This window comes from Geotrypetes seraphini, chromosome 15 (genome assembly GCF_902459505.1).
Source record: "Geotrypetes seraphini chromosome 15, aGeoSer1.1, whole genome shotgun sequence".
NCBI lineage: Eukaryota > Metazoa > Chordata > Amphibia > Gymnophiona > Dermophiidae > Geotrypetes > Geotrypetes seraphini.
Genome location: NC_047098.1, coordinates 67,473,850 through 67,498,302, shown reverse-complemented (window position 1 = coordinate 67,498,302; position 24,453 = coordinate 67,473,850). Strand labels below are relative to the sequence as shown.

Genomic DNA, 24,453 nt, shown 5'->3' with positions numbered 1-24,453 from the left:
AGGCTCACAATCTAACTAAAGTACCTGGAAAAATGACAATTAGTAGAGTAATGAAGAAATAAAATAAAGAATAGATGAGAAAAATAAGAAAATAAACATTTTAATAAGACTACAATGATCTAAAGGACTTTGAAAGGTTGAAAAAAGAGGGGAGATAAGAATAGATGCAGAGGGAGAACCATTGAAGCAATAGAATTCTGGGGAAATTTAAATGAAATTTGAATGATAAAATAAAACAAAATAAGTGGTAAAACAATAAGTGAGATTAAAAAATATATCATAAACTAAAAAGAATTGAAAATAAAATCAAAACATGATTAATTGAATTGCTTTTGGCTCTGTTTTTAACCTAGACCATTTTGACTTTTGTTATTCCCTTCTCCATTGTTCTTAACCTTAATTGAACTACTTTATAATCAAATTGTAATTCATTCCCAAGTTTCCTAATGTTTCTACTTGTATGTGTAATTTAATTTTATATTATGTTTTAGTCGTTTTGGTACCTGTCATTTAAGTCTGTCTTCCTTTACTCTTTAATTTTTATTAATTTGTACATCGCTTAGAATTCGGATTAAGCGATTAATCAAATGTGATAATAAACTTGAAAACTTGAAATCTAGGTGTACTTAGTTGGGGGAGACCTATCCAACAGAATCACAGTGATAATTGCTACTCAAGATGCAACTGCTAGGTATTGACCAGGGTTGGGGAAGGAGGTGTAGATTTAGTAACAAAGTAACATAGTAAATGACAGCAGATAAAGACTTGAACGGTCCATCCAGTCTGCCCATTAGTTATACCTATTAAAAATACATGATAATTTAACTTGTCTCTTCTTTGATATTTCTGGGTCATAGACTGTAAAGTCCACCTGGTATTGTCCTAGGTTCCCTATGCTGAAGTTGCCTTCCAAGCTCACTCCAGCCTATCCAACCATCCTGTTTGCAGGATATCTACCACAAAGTCTGGCCAGTAACATCCTCATGTTCCAAGTTAATGGAGTTCCCATTGATTGCCCCTCCCCAGCCCAATCCTACACCAAATCATCACATATGGGCCTTAGCTCTTTAATTTACATTCTTCATTTTCTGATTAGAGATCTTCTGTTTATCCCACACTTTTTTGAATTCCATCACCGTTTTCCTCTCCACCACTTCCATCAGGAGGGCATTCCAGGCATTTACCACCCTCTCTGTGAAAAAGAATTTCCTAACATTGCTGCTGAGTCTTCCTCCCCGCAACCTCAAATTAACCATTTTTTTGCATTGTTATTAATTTTTTTTTGGGGGGGGGGGACGACACATAATTTGTCCCATAATTAAACATGCTAGTGGGCAGTGTTCCCTCTAAGTGGGCGGGTGTTGTGAGCAAACTTTTTTCACCGTGAGCCAAAAATATCGGGCGCCAGCAAGTTATGAGCCAACTCGCCCGATTCTCCTCTCGCCGCCCTGCCATCTGCCGTACGCCTCTTCCGATCGTGCGCTGTGACGAGAAACGTGTGCGCTGCGATGTTAATATTTTGTGCGCCAGCGCACGCCAGCGCAGCTTAGCGGGACACTGGTTCAAATGGTTTTATTTATTTCCCCAAATTTATTTTTGTTATACGCATTGAAAATATTTGATATTGCGTTTTAAATCAAAATCTCAATAAACTTGAAACGAGTGCCCGTGAGATTGTGGGAGGGTTAAATACTCAAAACTTAGAAGTTTTTGCTACGCCAGCTTTCTGGTATCTTTACATACAGTGGCGTACCTAGCATATGTAACATCCGGGGCCCATCATTTTTTGGCACCCCCCCCCATCTGTAAGAAAAACATGATTTTTAGTAACAAACCACACGTCACACATGAGTACCTAGGAAAAGGCAGCATCTTACATATTGCAGTGAGCAGTACATCAATACACCCATTGTAAAACTAAACAAGCCAGACCAGCACAGATCAATCCTACACCGTCAATCCTAACAGAAAACCATGTCTTTCGAACACACAGAACACAGAAAACACCTTCGCCTAGTAAGGAATATGTAATCACAAACTAACCCCTCCCTCTTTTACAAAACTGTAGTGTGGATTTTAGCTACGGAGGTAGCAGCTCTGATGCTCAGAATTTTATGAGCATCAGAGCTGTTACCACCAAGGCTGGTGCTAAAATCGCTTCACAGTTTTGTAAAGGGGGGATAAAATAAAAATACATAGACAAAGGTTAAATTGAACCAGCAAGAAGCTGGACTCTGCCATACAATGCTTCACAGAAACAGTGACACATGTCTCCTAAAGCAATAAATAAATAGAAATTTTTTTTCTACCTTTGTCTTCTGTGGTTTCTCCTTTCCTATCTTCTTGTAACTCTCTTCCTTCCATTCACTGTCTGCCGTCTCTCTTCCCCTATATGGCATCTTCTCTCCTTCTATGCCCCTTCCAGAAACTGTATGCCTCCCCCCTTCCATCTCTCCTTTCACCCCCATTGGTCTGGCATCTCTCTCCTCGCCTTCCCTCTCCCACACCTCTCCTCATAGTCTGGTATCTCCCCTTCCCTGATTCTCTGGCATCTCTCTCCTTTCCTTTTCTTCCATCTTTCGCTCCCCCTCCATGCTCTCAACATCTCCCCCTTCCTTTTCCCTTAGACTGGCATACCTTCCTCCTATGCTCCAAGCCCTGGCATCTCCTTTAATTCCCTCCCTCATCTTCCTTCTCCCTCCAGCTGGGTACCGCAACACTCTTCCCTGCAGCTCTGCACTTCCCCACAATTGCCATGCTTCGGTTCCTCTTCTTCTCCTTCCCCTCCTCCCCCCCCCCCCCGCGGGACCCTGCGGCACCATCAACTCTTACTCCCTCTAATGTCGGCCCTGCAGCTCCAGACTTCCTCGCACCTTCTCCCCTCCCCCTTTGGATCGCTATTATTTTAAATGTTATAGCCGCGGAGCTGTATCCATCAGTGGAGATGTCTAACCTCGGCCTGCCCCGGAACTCTTACTGCAGCAGCCGCCCGTCTAGGCAGGAACAGGAAGTCACTGTTGCAGTAAGAGTTCCGGGGCAGGCCGAGGTTAGACATCTCCACTGATGGATACAGCTCCGCGGCTATAACATTTAAAATAATAGCGATCCAAAGGGGGAGGGGAGAAGGTGCGAGGAAGTCTGGAGCTGCAGGGCCGACATTAGAGGGAGTAAGAGTTGATGGTGCCGCAGGGTCCCGCGGGGGGGGGGGGAGGAAGGAAGGAAGAAGAGGAACCGAAGCATGGCAATTGTGGGGAAGTGCAATCCCCCCAATGCGTCCCCTTACCTTACCTCCCCTTACCTTTGCGACGCGTGTGTGCGCTGTGAAGAGAAACTTTGCGCTGCGATGTAATATTTTGTGCGCGAGCGCAGGCCAGCGCACCTTAGCGGGAACTTTGGCTGTGGGGCAATGTTAATCCAAAATATGTAAAAACTTGTGTTATGACCTATTGCTGTGCTGGGGTAACTTTTAGATAATCCTTAAAACACATACTGTTTGTCACTGCTTATTTATAGGGTCTGACTTACTTTGATCAAAGATTTATTGTCAATTTAAATCTTGATGTCTGATTGTCCTTTTATGATCGTAAACTGCCTAGGATTAGATGGTATAGAAATTTAAAAAAACAAATATTTTCTCTTGAAAGGTGTGGAGTATGTTTTTGTTGACGAATGGATAAAACCTCATTTACATCCAGCAAGTTTGATGCACTGATAATCTATGAAAACTACTCAATGAGATGTAGACTCTCTTAGCCACTATATATCATTCTTTAAGAATGTTACTGGGCAGTTAACCTGTGCATGTTTGTTGTTCAAAGTGTAGGTGGGTCATTTCACATAATCTCCTTAGACTTTTATTCATGCAGCAGCTTTGCACAAACCTTTGATTTACAAGGAGGCTCCCACTCAGAAGGATCAGGCTTCCTTCAGAAGATCTTGGCCATCGTTCACTGTTCATATTTATGTTTTGGCATTATTCATATAAGAATCCAAGTTTTGCAAATGCCAAACTTTAACCTCTGGAATCCAGTGTTGCTAACCCTTCCCTTACAAATGTCAGTTTAAGAGTTATTAACTGACCTGCCGCACTTGAAATTTCCTTTCATCCTTGTGGGATGGGAGGAGGGTGGAGACATGAAATCACATTCTCAAATCTTCTGCCCTCTGTTCTTAAATCATCATTATTTTCTCCCTGTGTTTTCACTTGCTCCCTTCTCTTTTAACTGAAATCTTGTATTACTTTTTCTCTCTTTTTTCAAAGCAAAGGTTAACCATGGCCATCATGAGCAACTCTCAGTAAATAACCCTGATGTGAAAGGGTACATGTTCCTGAGGCACTTCCATTTAATTCATTTTCAGTGATGTTTATTCAAACTTATGTGTAACTGTGAGCTGTTAAACTATCTTTATGGCAAGTTAGCTATAGATATAAGAACATAAGAATTGCCCATACTGGGACAGACTGAAGGTCCATCAAGCAGTATCTTGTTTTCAACAGTGGCCTACCAAGGTCCCAAGTACCTAGCTAGATCCCAAGTTGTAAAACAGATTTTATGCTGCTTATTTCTAGGAATAAGCAGTGGATTTTCCCCAAACCATCTCAATAATAGCCTATGGAGGTCCCTTTTAGGAGTTTATCCAAACCTTTTTAAAATCCCGCCTAAGCTAACTGATTTCACCACATTCTCCAGCAATGAATTCCAGAGTTTAATTACACATTGTGTGAAGAAATATTTTCTCTGGTTTGTTTTAAATCTACTACTTAGTATTTTTGGAAAGAGTAACAAGCAATTTACACCTACCCTTTCCACTCACTCAGTATTTGATAAACTTCTATCATATCACCCTCTAAGCTGAAGAGCCCTAGCCACGTTAGGCTTTCCTCATAGGGAAGTCATCTCATCCCTTTTATCATTTTTGTTGTCCTTCTCTGAACCTTTTCTAATTCAGCTCTATCTTTTTTGAGATTACAGCGACCAGAATTGTACACAGTATTCAAGGTACAGCCGTACCACAGAGCGATACAAGGGCATTATAACATTTTCATCTTTGGTTTTCCATTCCTTTCCTGATAATTCCTAACATTCTATTTGCTTTCTTAGCTACTGCCGCCGCCGCCGCACACCGAGCTGAGGGTTTCTTAAACATATCCTCAACAATGAGTGTGGTGCAGTGGTTAAAGCTACAGCCTCAGCATCCTGAGGTTGGGAGTTCAAACCCATGCTGCTCCTTGTGACTCTGGGCAAGTCACTTAATCTCCCCCCATTTGTCCCAGGTACATTAGATAGACTGTGAACCCACCAGGAAAGACAGGGAAAAATGTTTGAGTACCTGAATAAGTTCATGTAAACCGTTCTGAGCTCTTCTGGGAAATCGGTATAGAAATTGAATAAATAATGACACCTAGATCTTTTTCCTAAGCAGTGACTCCTAGCATAGAACCTTGCATCCTTTATCCACTTTAGTGTTTTTTGAATCATTTTGCAACCAAAAAAGCTGAATCAAAAATAGAGGAGGTGGAAATTCACTCTCCTTGAGTCTAAAGGAGAGGAGACCTAGTCGGGCAAGATGGACCACCCAACAAATACAAAGGAACCAGCATGAGCTACAGTCTATGAGCTTGCACTTCCTAGAGTCATAGTTGTGCATTAGAGAATGACACAGGGACCGTTTACCGCGGTAAACCGTGGTCACCACAGTAATGGAGACATTTGCAACTGGTTTACTGCAGGAATGGGGACAAGACCTTTTACCGCCCCATGGGAGTGGTGAAAAGTCTTGCTCCTGTGGTAAAAAAATTGCGCCCATGTCAGGCTCAGTATCTCCTCCCCAGCTCCTCTTGCGCCTATTTTACCTTCAGGAGCCAGCCACTCCATAGTGAAGCCCGAAGAAACCCAAAACCAAAGCCCGAGACCTATGTGATTTGAAGAATAAAATTACCCCGATATCAAACGGTAGAAAGAAATATTTATTTTATATTTTGTGATTAGAATATTTCAGATTTGAAATACGTATCCTGCTAGAGCTGGTATTAGACCGCAAAGCCCAGGCTGAGAAATGTCTAATAAAATGGTGGGCACTAACTTTTCTTTCTGCCATGCCCTATGCCTCCTACCCAAATGCAAAATACCTAAGTTGGTGGGCTCCCCAAAGCCCTGCCGGCTGAAGATCTCTTCCTCTAGTTTGGCGGCGAGAACTCTTCAAGCTCTGCAGCTGGTGGGAGCTCAGAGACACTGCCGTTAGCTGCAGATCTTGGAGATTACTGGTTGCCAAACTGGAGGAGGTGGCCTTCAACTGGCAAGGTTTTGGGATCTCCACTAGCCACAGCTAGGGAAATGGCTAATTTTTGGTAGACCTGGACCTGGGATCCCTGTGTGTTCAGTACAGAAAGAAGTGCTTATCTGTTCTCTCAGATTTCTACCTGGTTTCTACCTGACAACATGCAGCGAAACCCGGAAACCTGCAACAAGCAAAGTACTTATCTGTTTTTTTTCTCCAGTGTTGTAATACTTGCTGAGTTTAATTTCTTGGGGGTTCCCTGGGCCTTTTCTCCTTCAAACAGAGGAGATTGAGAGGGGACATGATCGAAACATTCAAGGTATTGAAGGGAATAGACTTAGCAGATAAGGACAGGTTGTTCACCCTCTCCAAGGTAGGGAGAATGAGAGGGAACTCTCTAAAGTTGAAATGGGATAGATTCCGTACGAACGTAAGGAAATTCTTCTTCACTCAGAAAGTGGTAGAAAACTGGAATGCTCTTCTGGAGTCTGTCATAGGGGAAAACACCCTCCAGGGATTCAAGACAAAGTTAGACAAGTTCCTGCTGAACCGGAACGTGCTCAGGTAGGGCTAGTCTCAGTTAGGGCACTGATCTTTGATCAGAGAGCCGCCGCGGTGAGCGGACTGCTGGGCATGATGGACCACTGGTCTGACCAGCAGCGGCAATTCTTATGTTCTTAATTTCTATTTCTATTTGTGATCCCTTGTTCTATATTTGGTAAAGGTCTGTCTGTGTGTAAAGAAGTCATTTTAAAGTTGCTTTATGTGTAGTAGTAATGGGAGGTGGGGATATCGGGGAGCGGGGGAGGGTACAGAGAGGAGAGGGGATCAGGGGCTCCCTCTTTAATTTCTGTCCTGGGCCCCAGCATGTCTAAAACCGGCCCCGATGGTCACCACCCCATTTCACTCACTTCTCATATTGTACACCATTTGGATCCATTTTCTTGGTGCTTCACTTTCTCCTTAATTGCTGTGAAAGAAGGAAAATATGGTTTGCCACACATGGGTGAGGTTGTTCTAGTTCCAGAAGAGGAGGTCCAGTTGTGACCCATACAAAAATAAACAACAGCAGCAAACAATCAAGAGGACACATACTGTATAGACTGCATCCTATAGTATAGGACTGTACTGTTTCATTTATGAGCTCTCCCGGTCCTTCCCTCTCACCCCCATATCTCTCCTCTCCTGGTCCTTCCCGCTCACCCTCACCTCTCACTTCCTTCAGCTATTCCCTCTCCTCCTCTCTCCCAGTTCTTCCCATCCATCTTCATTTTTTACCTATTACAGTTCCATTTCTTCCCGTTTCAACTATCACGTAACCCAGTCTCCCTCTTTCTGTGCTCAAATCTCTCACTTATCAGAGGCTAAAACATGCCCAGGGGATTCTGCTGCCTATCTCATTCTCTGTATCTTTCTTGACCTCATTTATTTTTTGTCATGCTGTCAGACAGGCATGCAGCTAGTTCAACTATTCCCTGCCACATTATTTAGGAAAAGGTTTTAAAATAAATACGTGGTTAAATTAAACAGGCCCCTGCCTTATGGCTTTGATCACATTGCAGACAGATTGCATATTGAAGCAGGTGGTGCCAGCAGCAAAGTCTCCTTCTGCTGGCAGAAACACAGCCTCCTTCCATCTCTGGTATGTTCTTCAGACTCATTAAAATCAGCAATTTTCCACTTTTGCTAATGAGAACAGTCTAGGGTCAGTTTCTACTGTCACTTGAAAAGTGGAGAATGTTTCTTCTCCGTAGAAACATTCCGTACCCTTACTTTGCACAGTGAACAAATAAGATACCTATATCCTATGCTCTGATGAGATTTTTAATTAATGAGATTTGATACCGTTCCAATTTCTGAGTCACTTTCCACACTTGTGTGTATATGTGTGTGTGTGGGGGGGGGGGGGGTTGATTGCAGTACATAACTCTCGTACATAAGAACATAAGCACTGCTGTACTGGGACAGAGCAATGGGTCCAACAAGTCAGTATCCTGTTTCCAACAGTGGCCACCCAAGTCATAAGTACCTGGCAGGAGCTCAAAAGAATTAAACAGATTTTCCTTCGTTAGTTATCTCAGGAGTAATGCCATGTGGATTTTCTGAAGTCCAATGATGGTATAAGGAAGTTTTCTTCAATGGAACTTGTCCAAACCTTTTAAAAATCCTTGCTAACAGTGGAAGTTAGCGAGGGTAAATGGTGTCCGGGGTTGGTGCCCCTCCCCTATTCCCCCGCTGCTCTTGAGTTGTTCCTTTTGCTCCATCATACCTCTTGAGATGTTTACCGTCGTGAGCATGCATCTTTCACTCCCGCTGCTCTCGCTGGCGTATCGGCTCCCTTCTGATGCCATGTCCTATTCCATTGGACTGGACGTGACATCATATGGAGCCTACGCCAGTGCTAAGCAGCAAGTAGAAGATTGTTGCTACGAGCCAGGTAAACATTTCGCGAGGTATGCAGGGGTAGGAGAGGCCCTGGCACTCCCCAAAGATGGCACACTGGGGCTGTCTTCCCCCCCTTACTTTGCCACTGCCTGCTGTTTTAGCACATTCTCCAGCAATGAATTCCAGAACTTAATTACATGTTGAGTGAAGAAATATTTTTGTTTTAAATATGTATATTTACTCAGCAACTTAAAAAATCGCCAACAAATTGACGTTTTTGGACTATAACTGTTCTTATAAGAACAATATGATGCGCATCCCCTACCTCTCGTCTTTCCCTTTTATGTTCCTTTTCTCTCTATATTGTAGTTCACTCTCCCCTTCCCTCCTGTGGATGTACGTCTCTTCAGCCTTTCTGGTATATTAATCCACCCTAGTGATGTCTACCGACTAATTTAGTTATTTTATCTTAGTTTTAATGTACCTTATATGCCACTTTTCTTAATGTACACGCCTAGAAGTCTGATTAGGTGATATAAAAAATTGATGACCTTAAAAGAAGTTAGAAATATGGAATGCTGTAGAAGTCGACCATCACAGAAACCTCGTAAATCAATGCAAAAACTCCAAAGAATGATGATCAGGGCCAGGGTACAGGAGTCTAAATTGAATAGAATAACAAAATAATTGAAGGATTGACATTTCAATTCAAAAGGCAGTAAATCTATGGATGTAAGAAAGTGCCCTGATCTTGCTTGCATGCCAAGGAAATAGTTGGCTACTACTGACTCCTCTAGTAACTCAAGATGCATGATGTTTCTGTACCTCCCTTCCAGGTAGATAAGTCAGTTAACAGATAGGAAGTCCCTTAAATGAATGATATTTAAAAGCTAAAATATGGGTTACTTTTCCCTGTTAAAACTATACACAAGGGTTGAGCCAGACAACAATAAATTCTCAAAACTGATACATTTCAGTCACTAAATTGAAAATAAAATCTTATTCCATATTTCTAATCATCTTTTCCAGTCTCTGGTTGCACTTCCTTCTGTCTGTGCTCTTAACTGGGTATCCAGGGCCCTCTGTTCCATTTGCTATTTTTCTCTCCTTCTTCACTTCCTGCCTTATATCCAAAGTCTGATAGCACGGGCTGGTGTAGTAAATGCACAAAGTCCCCAGGGATTTAAAGGGCTTCGGTGCATTTACTACTGATACTATTTTATTGTTTCTACAGCACTGATAGACATACACAGCGCTGTACTTGCCTCGCAGCACTTGCTAGCATGGCTTCATAAAGATGCCGTAATACAAAACCTAGTGAGAAAACAGAACAATAAGACATGCTGCAGCAGGGAGGAGAGTGGGAGAGGTGCCTCTAGGCTCGGATTCTCTATAATGGCGCCAATTTTGGCAGCCGCCTAAAAAAGCAGCCACTGATCACGGGTCAATCACACAATGCACCATATAGAGAATCCCACCATAGGCAACAGCAGAAGGAGGGTTGGACACAGCGGCACCGGTCTGTTCCCTATTACCACAGTGCTGGTTCTGTTTCCACGGCAATTACCGGTGGAATGACCAACCAGCACCACGGTAATATTGGGGGATTCCACAGCGGGTCACCACGGTGTGATCGTGGCAATGGTTACTGTATCAGTTTTTAATTTGTACTAACCTGGCTTGTATAGTTTTAAAATGGGTGTATTGATGTTCTAGTAATCACTGCAATGTTTATGAATTAGCTGGCGTTTTCCTATGGTACACTCGTGTTGCATAAGTACTAAAAACAATTTTTTTCATAATGAAGAAGGGATATTAAAAAAATGATTCATACGTACATAAGAATTACCATACTGGAACAGACATATAGGTCGATCAAAGTCAGTATCCTGTTTCAAAAATGGCCAAACCAAGTCCCAAGTACCAGCTAGATCCCAAGTAGTAAAACAGATTTTATGCTGCTTATCCTAGGAATAAGCAATGGATTTCCCCAAGCTATCTTAATAATGGCCTGTGGGACTTCTCTTTTAGGAATTTATCCAGAACCTTTTTCTAATGCCATTAAGCTAACTGATTTCAAACACATTCTCCGGCAATGAAATTCAGAGTTTAATTACACGTTGCAATGAAAGAAATATTTTCTCTGGTTTGTTTTAAATCTACTACTCAGTAGCTTTCATCACATGCTCTCTAGTCCTAGCATTTTTGGAAAGAGTAAACAAGCGATTCACATCTACCCTTTTCACTCCACTCAGAAATTTTATATGACCTCTAGCACATCACCCATGAGCCATCTCTTCTCCAAGCTGAAGAGACCTTGTTGCTTTAGTCTTTCCTCATTGGGAAGTTTGTCCTATTCCCTTTTTTCGTTTTCATAGCCTTTTTTCTGTACCTTTTCTAATTCTGCTATTTCTTTTTTGAGATACGGTGATCAGAATTACATACAGTATTCGAGGTACGGTATTCGAGGAGTGATACAAGGGCATGATAACATTTTCATCTTTGTTCTCCATTCCTTTCCTGACAATTCCTAATATTACTATTTGCTTTCTTAGCCAGTGTTGCACATTGAGCTGAGTTTTAACATATCCTTAACAATGATACCTAAATCCTTTTCCTGGGCAGTGACTCCTTAATACAGAATCCAGCAACATGTAGCTATAATTCGGGTTCTTCTTTCCCACATGCATCACTTTGCATTTGCTCACATTAGATGTCATCTGTCATTTTGACGGCCCAGTCTTTCAGTCTCATAAGATCCTCTTGCAATTTTTCACAAAACCTCTTGTGATTTAACAACTTGAATAACTTTATGTCATCAGCAAATTGAATTATCTCACTAGTTATTCCCAATTGATCATTGATAAATATATTATAAAGCAGCAGTCCCTGCACAGACCCCTGGGGCACCCCACTATTTACCCTTCTCCATTTTAACCCCACTCTCTGTTTTCTGTCTTCCAACCAGTTTCCTAATCATAATAGGACATTACCTCTTATCCCATGACGCTCTAATTTGCTCAGAAGTCTTTCATGTGGTACTTTGTCAAATGCCTTTTGAAAATCCAAATACACAATATCAACCTGTTCACTATTCACGGATCAACCTCTGGAACCCTTTTTAAATATCGTCATCACGTTGCCCACCCTCCAATCGTCTGATACTATGGTGGATTTAAAAAAAAAATTACAAATTACTTTCAATAGCTCTGCAAGTTCATTTTTCAATTCTATCAGCCTCTGGTGTTAAATTATGCCGGGGTCCAGGGCTGGAAATTTGGATAGGGATAAACAGTATAAAAGTCCTAAGTCTTTAAAAAAGACCATTTGGAGTCCCAGATGAAACTTTGGGAATCCTAGGAAAGTCCCAATCAGGATCTGGGTTTCAGCAAACTAAGTTTGCCTTCCTCAGGGGACAATGTAGCGTGTATTCTCTTTGTCTTGATGAAGAACGTGCCAGACTTTCCTAGGATCCCTTTCATCTGGGACTCCAAATGGTCTTTTTAAAGACTTAGGACTTTTATTCTATTTGTACATCTTGTGGTTTTGAATAAATGTAACTATCGGTTGGTTCAGACATCTCTCTTGCATCGTCTGTTGTATTAGTGTATTCTTGTTGAGGCTTGTTTCCTTCTTTTCCCCTTATCCATTTCATTTACAAGGCCAACTTCTGAATACCTCAGGGACTTCCACCATTCCTGAAAAATTCAATAAGCCTAGGCTTAAAAGGGCCTTCCAACACTTACTAAGTACTACTTAAACTGAGCTTCATAAATCAAATGGAAGTTATGACAGCATTTAGGAGTTGTGCCCTGTTATTTCTTCCCACACGGGTACCCACAGTCTGGATACCATGAGAAACTGTTCCCTTCTCCCTGCTGAAAGGCTTGCATGTGTAATGGAAGAAAATGCTATCCACCTGGCTTCAATTTTTCAGTGCAAGTTGATCTTGTATGGAAGGCTTTGAGATTATGTGGGCCTCTTGTTTGGAAGAACAGCCTACGTGGCTCAGAAAACATGTGTGAAGAATCTATCAGTCCAATGACAAAGAATAAGAACTGATCAGCCCCTAACTAAAAGAACTTTAAAAAGAGTCATTGTTTCAAACACAATCTTCAATTTTCTAAGCAAAATGAAGGGAGTTACTGCATTAACATACCTAATAGAGTGTTGGGAAAGGTCGATAGTGTTAAAATGTTAACCTGTGGTTAAAGATACTAAGCTTTGTCTAGGCAAAATGGCCCCTTCTCAGCCAAGGCTAGTAGAAGGGTATTAGTTACCTAATTGGTCTTCCATCTTCCCTCCTAGAGAGACTGGAAGAGATTTGGGACAGAGGAGATATGATACAGAAATAGCTCCGCCTGCCAGTGGTAAATGGAGTGAGTAGGATGAGGGCACAGCAGCGGGGCGGGGGGGGGAGAGGGTAATGAGAGAAAGAAGCCATTCTAAGCTAGGCCTATTTTGCTTCAATCCTCAAAAAAAAAAAAAAAAATTCCCTACAGGAGTAAAAAGCTGAATCCAACAGAAAACATCCTATCTTGTTTAAAAAATGATATAAGCACTGGTATAAAACAGTAAACAATGAAAATATTTAATGATATGGGTTGAACTTCAGTAACATTTGGGCCGTTTATTACTGCTCAAATAGCTGCATGTCGGGGAGGACTCCCCTCAATCGCTAATGCACTGATTATATCCCAAGTGTTCGCTTCAGATTAATATTACACCAAAACATGCTAATAGCACAGTTACTTACTGTAACGGATGTTATCTCTGGACAGCAGGCAGGAAATACTTTTTTTACCGAAAGGGTGGTAGATGCATGGAACAGTCTCCCGGAAGAGGTGGTGGTGACAAAGACTGTGTCTTGAATTCCAAGAAAGCCTGGGATAGACAAGTAGGATTCTCTTAGAGAGAGAAGCGATAATGGTTACTATGGAATGAGCAGACTGGATGGGCCATTTGGCCTTTATCTGCCATCATGTTTCTATGTTTTCTAAGTTATCTATGAATAGCAGCACTTTGCTATCCTGAAAATGTAAAACCTTTCTTTGATCAGGGTGTATGGATATATGTAGTGTAAAGTCTCTTTGATGTCTAGGAGAGGACAGCCAATCATTTCATTCTAGAAGAGGGTATAGGGTCCCCAGAGATAGAACGCAAACCTTTTGTTTGACAAGATATTTGTTTAAGACTCAGAGGTCAAGAATTGGATGAAGACCTCTGTCTTCTTTGGAATTAAGAAATACCTGGAGCAGAACTTCTGATTTTTCTGAGAAGGGGGAGCTACTTCTATGGCATTTAGCTGAAACAGAGCTTGGATTTCTTGAAGAAGAAGGGATGTTTGTTGTGATGTGAAAGAGGACTCTCTTGGAGGATGGTCTGGATGAATGGTGGTAAAATGGAATGGTGATAAAATGGAGAGAGTAACCTTCTGTAATAACCTTGAGGACCGATGTGTCTGTGGTGATGAAAGTCCAGTGCTGATGATACAAGAGAAGTCATCCTCTGATGGGTTGGGGAAGAGGCTGAGGAAGAATTTTGGCTATGCTCTCTAAAAGCAGGACAAAAAACTGGGCTGGTTTCTGAGGGAGCTGAAGACTGCAGCTTTTGAGGTCTCTGCTGTTTCTGCTTCTTCTGTGGTGGTAGCTTAGAAGAAGAGGATGTTGTTGGATACCGCCTCTTATAGGAATAAGTAGTCAATCTTTGAGGAGGCTTAGATGGTTGATTTATAGTCTTAGATCCTGTTAAAGAATTCCAACTCTGCTCATGCCGAGTAAGTCTTTGAGAAGCATCCTCCACCCCTATCACCAAATAGTTCTTCACTGAGACAAGGGATGTTGCTAACCGATCTTAAGACTGATATCCATATCAGAGACTCACAGCCAAGCAAGACGTCTCATTGCAATAGACATTGCTGATGCTCTGGATGTGCATCTCAAATGTATCATAATGCTGTTCTTGCCATACATTCATTGTCTGATAGTAGATTGTGAGTTGTCTGTTGAAAATCCATTAGGCGTCAGATGGAATACGCTGTCTCAAAATCAGCCAACTTCTTTACAAGCTGTTTAACATAAAAATACATGTAGAAATTGTAATTAAGAACTCAGTGTCAACATAGAGTTGTGGTAAGACGGTGACCAAATTATTCCTTAGTACGACCCTCACATCCTGGTGGTACAGTGGCATAAACTCTGGAGCTTGAGGATTTTTTAAGAGTCGATTCAACAAGCAATGATTGGTGTGGTAGTTGTGGTTTATCTAATTCAGGTGTAGATTGTATTCTATAAAGAGAGTCAATCTTTCTAGGAGGTATAGTGACTAGAGAGCGGAGTCTTCCAGTTTTTTAAAGAGCGCTTCTTTAAGGAGATTGTGTAGATGCAACTTAAGAAGCTCTTTAGGAGGCTCATCGAAATCAAAGCATCAATGGAGCTCTGCTCTGGGCTCAGTGTTTGCCTCCAATTTGACAGGTAGAGCTTTTCTCAACTGTATGATATACTGAGGAAATGAAAGTCCCTCAGGAGAAGATCTTCTTCTAGGAGAGGAGGAGATGGATCTGAAGGGCCACTGATCATATTCTGACTGGTGTCCAGATAAAGATAATGCTAAGAAGTTTTTTTTGCTGTCTTTAATTTTGGGCTCCTTCTACTAAAATGTGTCAAGGTTTGGACTTAGCATGTTTTTAACTTGAGGGTAGAAGATTATATTAGTTCAGTTTACTATATTTATCATTAAGACGAGTGTAACTAGAAGTATCTAGATTGAAACTAAATGGGGCAAATATAGTTCACATTGCCAGAGCTATTTAGAATGCCTGTAAATATAGATTACTTAGTTGTTAATGGTTAACCTATTTTAGGAGGGTGTGAATATAGCATAATTAGTTAGAAGGTTAACTGTAATCTTATGTAAACATAGATTACATATAATAACGTAATAATGCAAATGCAAACACGATACTCTAGCCAAGCAGTCACAGTGGAATCCATCTGAATCTGTATTTAAAATCTATTATGGATGTCTTTGAAAACTGCTCTGAATTGACTCCCCAGTATAGAAGCTTCCAATAAAGATAAAGAATATCAAGCCCTACTTTCTCCCTTTCTCTGACCTACAAATGCACTCACTCAGCTGCCCCTCATTATCTCTCTTCAATTAATCTTCCCCTATGATCCCCCCCAGAGCTCCGCCCCCTCCTAATCTGAGCCCTTCTCTTCAACTGCCAACTCCAGACTTCGTCCCTTCTGCCTTGCCGTATGTTTGGAACAAGCTGTCCAAATCCCTATGGTGGGCTCCGTCTTTGGCAGTGTTCAAGGCCCAGTTAAAAGCCTACCTTTTTGAGATAGTGCTTTCAGTTCCTAACTCCTCTCACCATGGGTTCTGTATCCCCAATCCTATATGTCATGTCTGTCTGTCCAAGTTAGATTGTAAGCTCTTCCGAGCAGGGACCATCTATTTAATGTCAAAATGTACAGTGCTTTCAGCGCTATATAAGTGATAAATAGTAGTAGATCTTCTCTGTCACCCTGTTTGCCACTGTCCTCCTGCTTTTGCCTTTCATTGCCTCTTTTTCTCATGTTTTCCTCACTCAATGGTTCCTTTGCTCTTATCTCTTTCAATCTCTTGAACCTGAGAGAGATACCATGAATTAGGCTTTGCTACTGGAAAAGGAGCTCTCTGCAGAACATACCAATGAGATGCTACGGTAAGGTGCAGGTGGCTTTTGAAAGCAGCAGCTTTAGTCATATATCCTGTGGATTCTATGCTCTCTTCCAGTCCCGGGGGTCCCTGCTGTGTTTGCATCGTGTTTCATGGATGCAACTATTCTCCCAGTTAGGCCAACAGATCAATGCTCAGATTCAGAGCTCAAAAACTATTTAGAAAGGTTTTGGCTTCCATGATCCCCAGATGTGGCTTTGTGGCAGGTGTTGGGACTGGATCAGCTGATGTGTCTGCCCCATTGCATCTGGCCTCAGCCCAGAAATTCAGTCAGTGCATAATTTCCTTGTCTTCGTAGGCTGCACTGAAGAAACCAGCTTTGATTTAAGACCACGAAGGTTAGTACGGATTATTGAAGGAGTGTATCTATTAGGGAAAACCTGTTTGCTGTGCTGCCCAAAACCTACCTCACCGTCAAGGAAACTAAGCACGGGTTTCTTTTATTTCAACACGACCACAAGCAAAAAAATGTGAGATATTTTTAGTTCTTTTTTTAGCTGTCCTGTGGAAGAAAAGAACAAACAGTTTGTCTTCTGGACTGACAGGAAGTTCACTAGCCCGAACAAGGAGAAGGAAGCAATGTTAGGAGATATCACTGATAACTCTACATTACTGGACTGTTGAAATGAAGGAGGCTGTAATATTTATTTCTTTATTCAATTTTCTAGCTCAGAACGGTTTACCTGAATTTATTCAGGTACTCAAGCATAATTCCATGAGTGTCCTGGGGAAATGAGAAGCAGGTGACCCACTCAGGGTCACTAGGCGCACGCACAACTTTAGCATGGTAAAACATGAAACGGTGGAGACATAGCGTGGCGAGGTATGGTTCGGCAAAACAGCATACATAAGTACATAAGATTTGCCGCTGCTGGGTCAGACCAGTGGTCCATCGTGCCCAGCAGTTCGCTCACACGGCGGCCCTTAGGTCAAAGACCAGTGCCCTATTTGAACCTAATCTTACCTGTGTATGTTCTGTTCCAGCAGGAACTTATCCAACTTTTTCTTGAATCCCTGAAGGGTGCCTTTCCTCTATAACAGCCTCATGGTTAATATAGATAGGGTTACCAGATTTTCGTTTGGAAAAATCTAGGACCCTAGAATTCGCCCCCCAGGCCCGCCCAGTTCCCACCTATCCCGCCCCCATTATGCCCCAGCCCCCGCCCTTGCTGTCTGCTCTCGTTGGGCAGGAGCGCATCCGCGCATGTGCAGATGCGACGTGATGACATCATGTGCATGAGCGTGTGCATGTGACATCATACATATTGGCATCCACACATGCCCGACAGTGATTTGTTCAATATTTTTCAAAACCTGGACAAAATGCATAGTTTTGAAAAAGACATCCGGACCCCCAAACATATCCTCAAAAGGAGGACTGTTGTCCGGTGAAATCCGGACGTCTAGTAAACCTAACATATAGTATGACATGACTATGGGCAATTTAGCCATTGCTCTCTCAAAATAACATAAATGTGTTGATAATAATAATAACAACTTTATTTTGTATACCGCAATACCACAAGCAGTTCAGAGCGGTTTACAGAAAAGGACTTTCCAAATTACATTGAGCATGCAAGAATAGTCAAGATTAATCCGGAATGCATTTCAAAGATACAGCAAGGCAGGAAGGAGTCAGAGAAATTGATCAAAGAGATAGGTTTTAATTGATTTCCTGAAGGCTTGGTAGGAGGGTGCATTTGAAATGAAGGTACCTCAATTAAACCAATTATCTTTTGGGCCTCAGCCTGCGCCTAAATCAGGAGCCACACCATTATGATCATGTAACACCTGAAGTACTGGCAACATGCATTAGCCGTATTGGTTAGGCCTTTGTGCTCATCTCAAAAATGAAGATTGTCAATCCTCTCAGATGCTGTGTTGATTGAAACCACAGTGTGCAATCATTTTCGTGTCTAGGTCTGGTTATTACAATTACATTACATTAGAGATTTCTATTCCGCCTGTGCCTTGCGGTTCTAGACGGATTACAATATAGAAGATATCTGGGCATTTCCAGTAGAATTGCATTACAGGAGAAGAGTAAATTACAGGTTATAGTAGAGAATAACCAATACATTCAAGATTACAGAAGATGTTACATAACAACAGATTCCTGGAATAGGTGGAATAGGTTCTCTGCAGATTTGAAATGCACAGCTGATGTTTTATCTTTCTGGCAGGACTGTAGGTGGAGATCTCCTGCAAGTTTTAAAGCTGACAAGATGGCTGCACTCACCTCACATCTGGACTCTTCTGAGGTTTCCCTTGGTTTATAATTTTTCTGCGTGTAAGGAAAACTTCTTTCTTCATGCCGAAGCGACATTGTAGGAGTGCCTGCTGGAGCCTCCATGGCGCACCAAGTCTACTCGGCTTGTTGGACAACTTTTTGAAGAGACCACAGAAGGAGACGTTGTTGGAGGGACGCCCGCTGGAGCAGAGGCATGGCGGATCTCCCACATTGAGCCCCGACTGCAGAGCCCCTCCTCCTCAGCTGCAGAGTGTCTGTTCACCAAAGTGGGTTCAGGATACACTGGGGACGGTGGTGGTTCCTCTCCCAGAGGCTTTTTGTGTCAACACCAGCAAACTTCGACTCCCCTTGTTTGGAGGAAGGCCTACCCAGGGACTCAGCAAATCTACCAACTGCTGAGCAGGAGCAGGAGCAGGATCCCAATGGAGGTATTCGGGAGGAGAGTAAGATTGGTGCAGTTGGAGGAGCTGGAGGGAGCTTTCCGCAAGATCCACTGTCCGGATGTGCTTGCTGGATATTGCTGAAGGGTTGTCGAGTAAGACTTGCCTCTTTGCGGATGGTACCAAAATGTGCAATAGAGTAGACATGCCAGATGGTGTGAATAACATGAAGAAAGATCTGGCGAAGCTTGAAGAATGGTCTGAAATTTGGCAGTTAAAATTTAATGCTAAGAAATGCAAGGTCATGCATTTGGGCTGCAAAAACCCGAGGAAATGGTACAGATTGGGGAGTGAAGAGCTTATGTGCAAGACAGAAGAGCGGGACTTGGGTGTGATTGTATGTGATGATTTTAAGGTGGCCAAACAGGTTGAATAGGTGACATAGAAAGCTAGAAGGATGCTAGGTTGCATAGGGAGAGGTATGGCCAGTAGGAAAAAAAGAGGTATTGACTCTGGTGAAGCCTCATTTAGAATATTGTGTACAATTCTGGAGGCCGCACCTTCAAAAAAATATAAAAAGGATAGAGTCAATCCAGAGGAAGGCTACTAAAATGGTGTGTGTCTTTGTGATAAGGTGTATGGGGACAGACTTAAAGATCTTAATCTGTATACTTTGGAGGAAAGGCGGGAGAGGGGAGATATGATAGAGACATTTAAATACCTACGTAATATAAATGTGCATGAGTCGAATCTCTTTCATTTGAAAGAAAACTCTGAAATGAGAGGGCATAGGATGAAGTTAAGAGGTGATAGGCTCTGGAGTAATCTAAGGAAATACTTTTTGACAGAAAGGGTGGTAGATGCGTGAAACAGTCTCCCGGAAGAGGTGGTGGAAACAGAGACTGTGTCTGAATTCAAGAGGGCCTGAGATAGGTATGTGAGATCTTTCAGAGAGAGAAAGAGGTAATGGTTACTGTGGATGGGCAGATTAGATGAACCATTTGGCCTTTATCTGCCATCATGTTTCTATGTAACAGTTTACAGCTTCCCTGAACAGGTTTCGTACTCTAAAACAGGACTCCTCTGAATGGCCAAACACTATTGAACTCACTGAGTTATATTAACAATTGTATGAAGCTCCTATTCTCTAATCTTAGTATTATCAGTCAGACTCTGTATTTCTTGAACAGCTTTCTTTAATAACATGAAGTAAAGAATGAACTCTTGCAATTGATGACTTCAAGGCAATTCAACCTTGTCACAGAATCTTCCTTACTCTACCAGCCCCTCCTATTCAAAAACGGAGCTGGGAATGTGTCCACACAATATGGAAATAACACTGTTCTCCAGTCTTAGATATAAAACTAAGCTATGTTAGATTGTTAGAAATAAAAATGAAACCTGGTAAGAGAACAATGCTAGTCTCAGGTTCTCATACAGCCATGCGGTCTACAAACATGGCAACTGTTCTCTCTCAGACTGAAGGAGAAGGACGTGTTTAAGCTCTGTGAATGCAGCTTAGCTCTCTGGGAGAAGCAAAGCCCTCTGGGGATTTAAGTCCACAGAGCACACCTTACTTATACATCTTAACATAAACATTTAAGCTTGGTTTTATATAAGAAACTGAGCAAATGCCGATATAAAGTGGGGGCAGAACAATGGCATAGTGGTTTGGAGCATGACAACGCCTGAAGTTTCAAAATTTATTTACATTTTAATATACCGACTATCAGCATGTATCTGGCTGGTTTACATAGCTAAAAATATTAAAATAAATTTAAGAAGGGGGTAAAGAAAAAAAATAAAATTGAACATTGAGTAGACAAATACAATTACAAACGCGAGTTTGTGGGAGAAGGGGGAAGGAAAGTTTGTAATACATCGTTAAAAATAAATGAAGGGAAGAGGGAGGAGGGGAAAAAACAACTGGCAGGGGGGTCGCTTCATAGAAGCAGTTCGTTTTATATACTGCTGTGCTATTAGAAACGGGAAATGTTAAACGCTATGATATGCGTCTTGGAATAAGAAAATTTTTAGTTTAGTCTTGAATTTATCAAGTGAATTTTCTTGGCGGAGTTGAGATGGCATGGCATTCAAGAGGGTTGGAGCTGTAACAGAGAAATTAGTGTTTCTAGTACAGTACTCCCCCGATATTCCAGGAAACCCCCGCGAATCTTGAAAAAACCGTGAATATGTTTTTTTTGGGGGGGAGACTGGAAAGGGCAGCGGGAGAGGCAGGAGAGAGCAGCCAGAGCGCCGGCAAGTGCAGGAAATCACTTGCTGTATGCTCCGACCGCCTCTTCCTGCACTAAGTCGGGCCTTATCAATGAGAAGCTGTGTGTCAAAACAAGTTCTTCATACCTTTCACTAGCTTTGTTGCCCGTCTCTGCACCGTCTCCAGCAGTTTTATAAACTTCTTTAGGTATGGAGACCAATGTTGAATGCAGTATTCCAAGTGTGGTCTGACCATTGCTCTATAAAGCGGCATTATTACTTTCTCCAATCTACTTGTGATTCCCTTCTTTATCATGCCTAGCATTCTATTTGCGTTCTTCGATGCCGCCGCGCATTGCGCCGATGGCTTCAGGGTCCTATCAATTAGTACACCCAGGTTCTTTTCCTGTTCGGTTTTTCCTAGAGTTGCACCTGACATACTATACTTGTGTTCCTCATTCTTTCTGCCTAAGTGCATCACTGCATTTTTCCACATGAAACTTCATCTGCCATTTATCTGCCCATTTCTCCAATCGACTCAAGTCGCTCTGGAGTTCCTCACTGTCCTGCGATTTGATGGCCCAGCATAGCTTTGTGTCATCTGCAAACTTGATGATCTCACTAGATGTTCCATCCTCCAGGTCATTGATGAAAATATTAAATAAGATGGGCCCAAGTACTGAACCCTGGGGCACAACGCTAGTCACATTCTCCCAGTCTGAGAACTTCCCATTTATGCCCACTCTCTGCCTTCTGTTCTCCAGCCATTTGCCTATCCATCTTAGTATGTCTCCTTCTATTCCATGGCCTTGCAGTTTTCTGAGAAGTCTTACATGTGGAACCTTATTGAACGCTTTCTGAAAATCCAAGTATATAATATCTACCGGTTCTCCATTATCAATTTGTCTGTTCACTGTCTCAAAAAATTGAAGTAGGTTCGTCAAAACATGACTTCCCTTTCCTGAATCCATGTTGGCTGGCTCTCATCAGGTCGTGTGCGTCTAAGTCAGTAAGTTCTGGTCAGCTGATCGGAGAATCCTTGGAGAAGAGTAGGGAATGATAAGTTTATCAAGGAAAGCTGGTGAGCGCATAAGTTTGATTTTAAAAGCTAGCAGTAGGATTTTATATGTGGTGCGATGTGAGATGGGTAGCCAGTGTGCTTCTCGCAGAAAAGAGGTAATATGGTCTATTTCTTACTTTTTTATATTGAGTTTAATTGCCGTGTTTTGAATGAGCTGCAGACGATGTGATTCCATATGATGTTATCCCGTTTATATAGGGAGTTACAGTAGTCTAGATGAGAAATGATCAGTGAGTGAATCAGGGTTGTGATAGCTGCAGTTTTTGAGGATGGAAGTTAGGGAGAAACTCAAGTCTGTGGAAATATTGATGTCCTTGTGTTGAACTAAGAGTTTACTTTGAACTCTGAGTCTATGAAGGAATAAGACTCGCTGTACACAAAAGCTTTTGTTGCACCTTCTAAAGTGGTTATACTGCGAATGTTTGGGTGAATGTGCACCGGGTTCCAGGAAAACCCCGCCTCGACTCTAGCCATATATCCATACACCAAATATAACAATGTGAATAGGAAGGAGTCCTCAGTTATTAGCACATAATTTGTCCAAACATAAATGTATTATGTAATGTTAAAGCAACGTGCTTATAAGTTGCCCTATCATGTGTTTAGGCATTCAAGCTGTTGCATAATAATATCCTTGGAAACTCATTTCTGAAAACGGATGTAAAAATACTTTATGTGAAAAAGGTGTGCCATTTTTAGTGAAAAGTTAGACAAAAAAGTTAGTTTCAACCAATTTCCATTGCTTTCAGTGGAAGTAAAACCCGGCGGTCTCAATCCATCCTCCTTTTCCAGTAGCCATATGGTAACCCTAGTTTTGTTTCTGCAAATGATGCAGCATGCCACTAATGGCCCATTTGCTTTCCTCTTCTTCTGGCCTTCTAATGCATGCATGCATTCTGCAAAATACTGATTCTTAAGCACTTTAAAATGCCTCCATAGCTCTTATTTGTCATGGAACTTCCTCTCTGCTTCCTGGGTAGCTGCTGGGGCTGGGGCTGAGGGAAGAGCAGAAGCTGAAAAGTCTGGGATGACCTTCTTACTCCCTATTACCTGCTTTACCTGTGGGATGCTCTTGGCCTTGGCAGAATTACTTACTACCTCCTCACTGCTTAGCTCAATACCAAATAGACTTTACAGACTTTCTTCGGCTACAAAACTTTCAACATATGCTAATCCTGCTGGAAATCTCTCAGATGATGATTCATTAGGACTCTGTAACTGCCAAAACCTGCTCCAGATATTTCTCAGCAGGGAACACAATGCAACTGATACTCTGATCTTTTGGCAACTGGGTTACTTTTTATTTCTAATTCTTTCTTTCTAAAATTTATAGATACAATTCTGAGCAGTTTACAAAATAACATGCATAATTATATCATAATACATACAAAACATATCACGTAATATGAATAATTAAAAAATCAGCTCAAGACCATTTCAATAAGTACATCGTTCCCTGTCAAATCAAAGCATTAAAGGCAATTTGAAATAGGTTTTCAGTGATTTTTTTGAACTGAGTTACACTCTTTATTGCTCGCGCAGTAAGAGATAGACTGTTCCATTGTTTCAGACTAAGGCTCTATACTCTTCTACATGAATTAACAGAAGTGAAGGCACATCTAATTTTTTAAGTCAGGGCCACTTAGGATCCAGTGAGGTAAAGGAGGGCCGCCACATATCTTCCCATGTGAGGTCATGACACTGATGACCATGTGTGCCAATGATATATCTTGAAGATGTTTCCAAATGCATTCTCCTCACCTATTGAGAAATGCCATGTCCTTCAAGCATGTAGCTCTTCCTCCCATCCACCTCCCCCTTCCTATCATGAACTTGGTTAGAGAGGCAGAGAGTAGCTGAAAAAATAGAATGTTGATGAGGGCTGCGCCAGAGATCTCCAAGGGCCGCCATTGGCCTTTGGGCCTTGCATCGAAGAGCACTGTTATAGGTTCTCTGAAGCTAGTGGTGTAGTAAGTCCACCCCAGGTGCCATCATAGTGGGGGCGTTGACACCCGTCTTCCTCTCTGCTCCCCCATGCTCCTTCCTGACCCCACTGCCGTGCTCATGCAACCCTTCCTTTCCCTCGTACTTGTTTAATTTTTCTGACACGAGCAGTATCACGAATTTGCTGCCCGCGTCGG

At 41.9% G+C, this 24,453-nt stretch overlaps 1 protein-coding gene across 4 annotated transcripts in view; it reads right to left on the bottom strand.

The window, feature by feature from the left end:
• Nucleotides 1-24,453, bottom strand: part of METTL27 (methyltransferase like 27) — a 266,987-nt gene that overhangs the window by 33,623 nt on the left and 208,911 nt on the right. For 2 of the 4 annotated variants that reach the window (XM_033922206.1, XM_033922211.1), the window contains one exon: nt 7,191-7,249. The exons of the other annotated variants lie outside the window; for them this stretch is intronic. The gene's annotated coding sequence lies outside the window, so the exon portion shown is untranslated. The remainder of the gene's footprint in view (nt 1-7,190; nt 7,250-24,453) is intronic. 4 annotated transcript variants of the gene reach the window in all.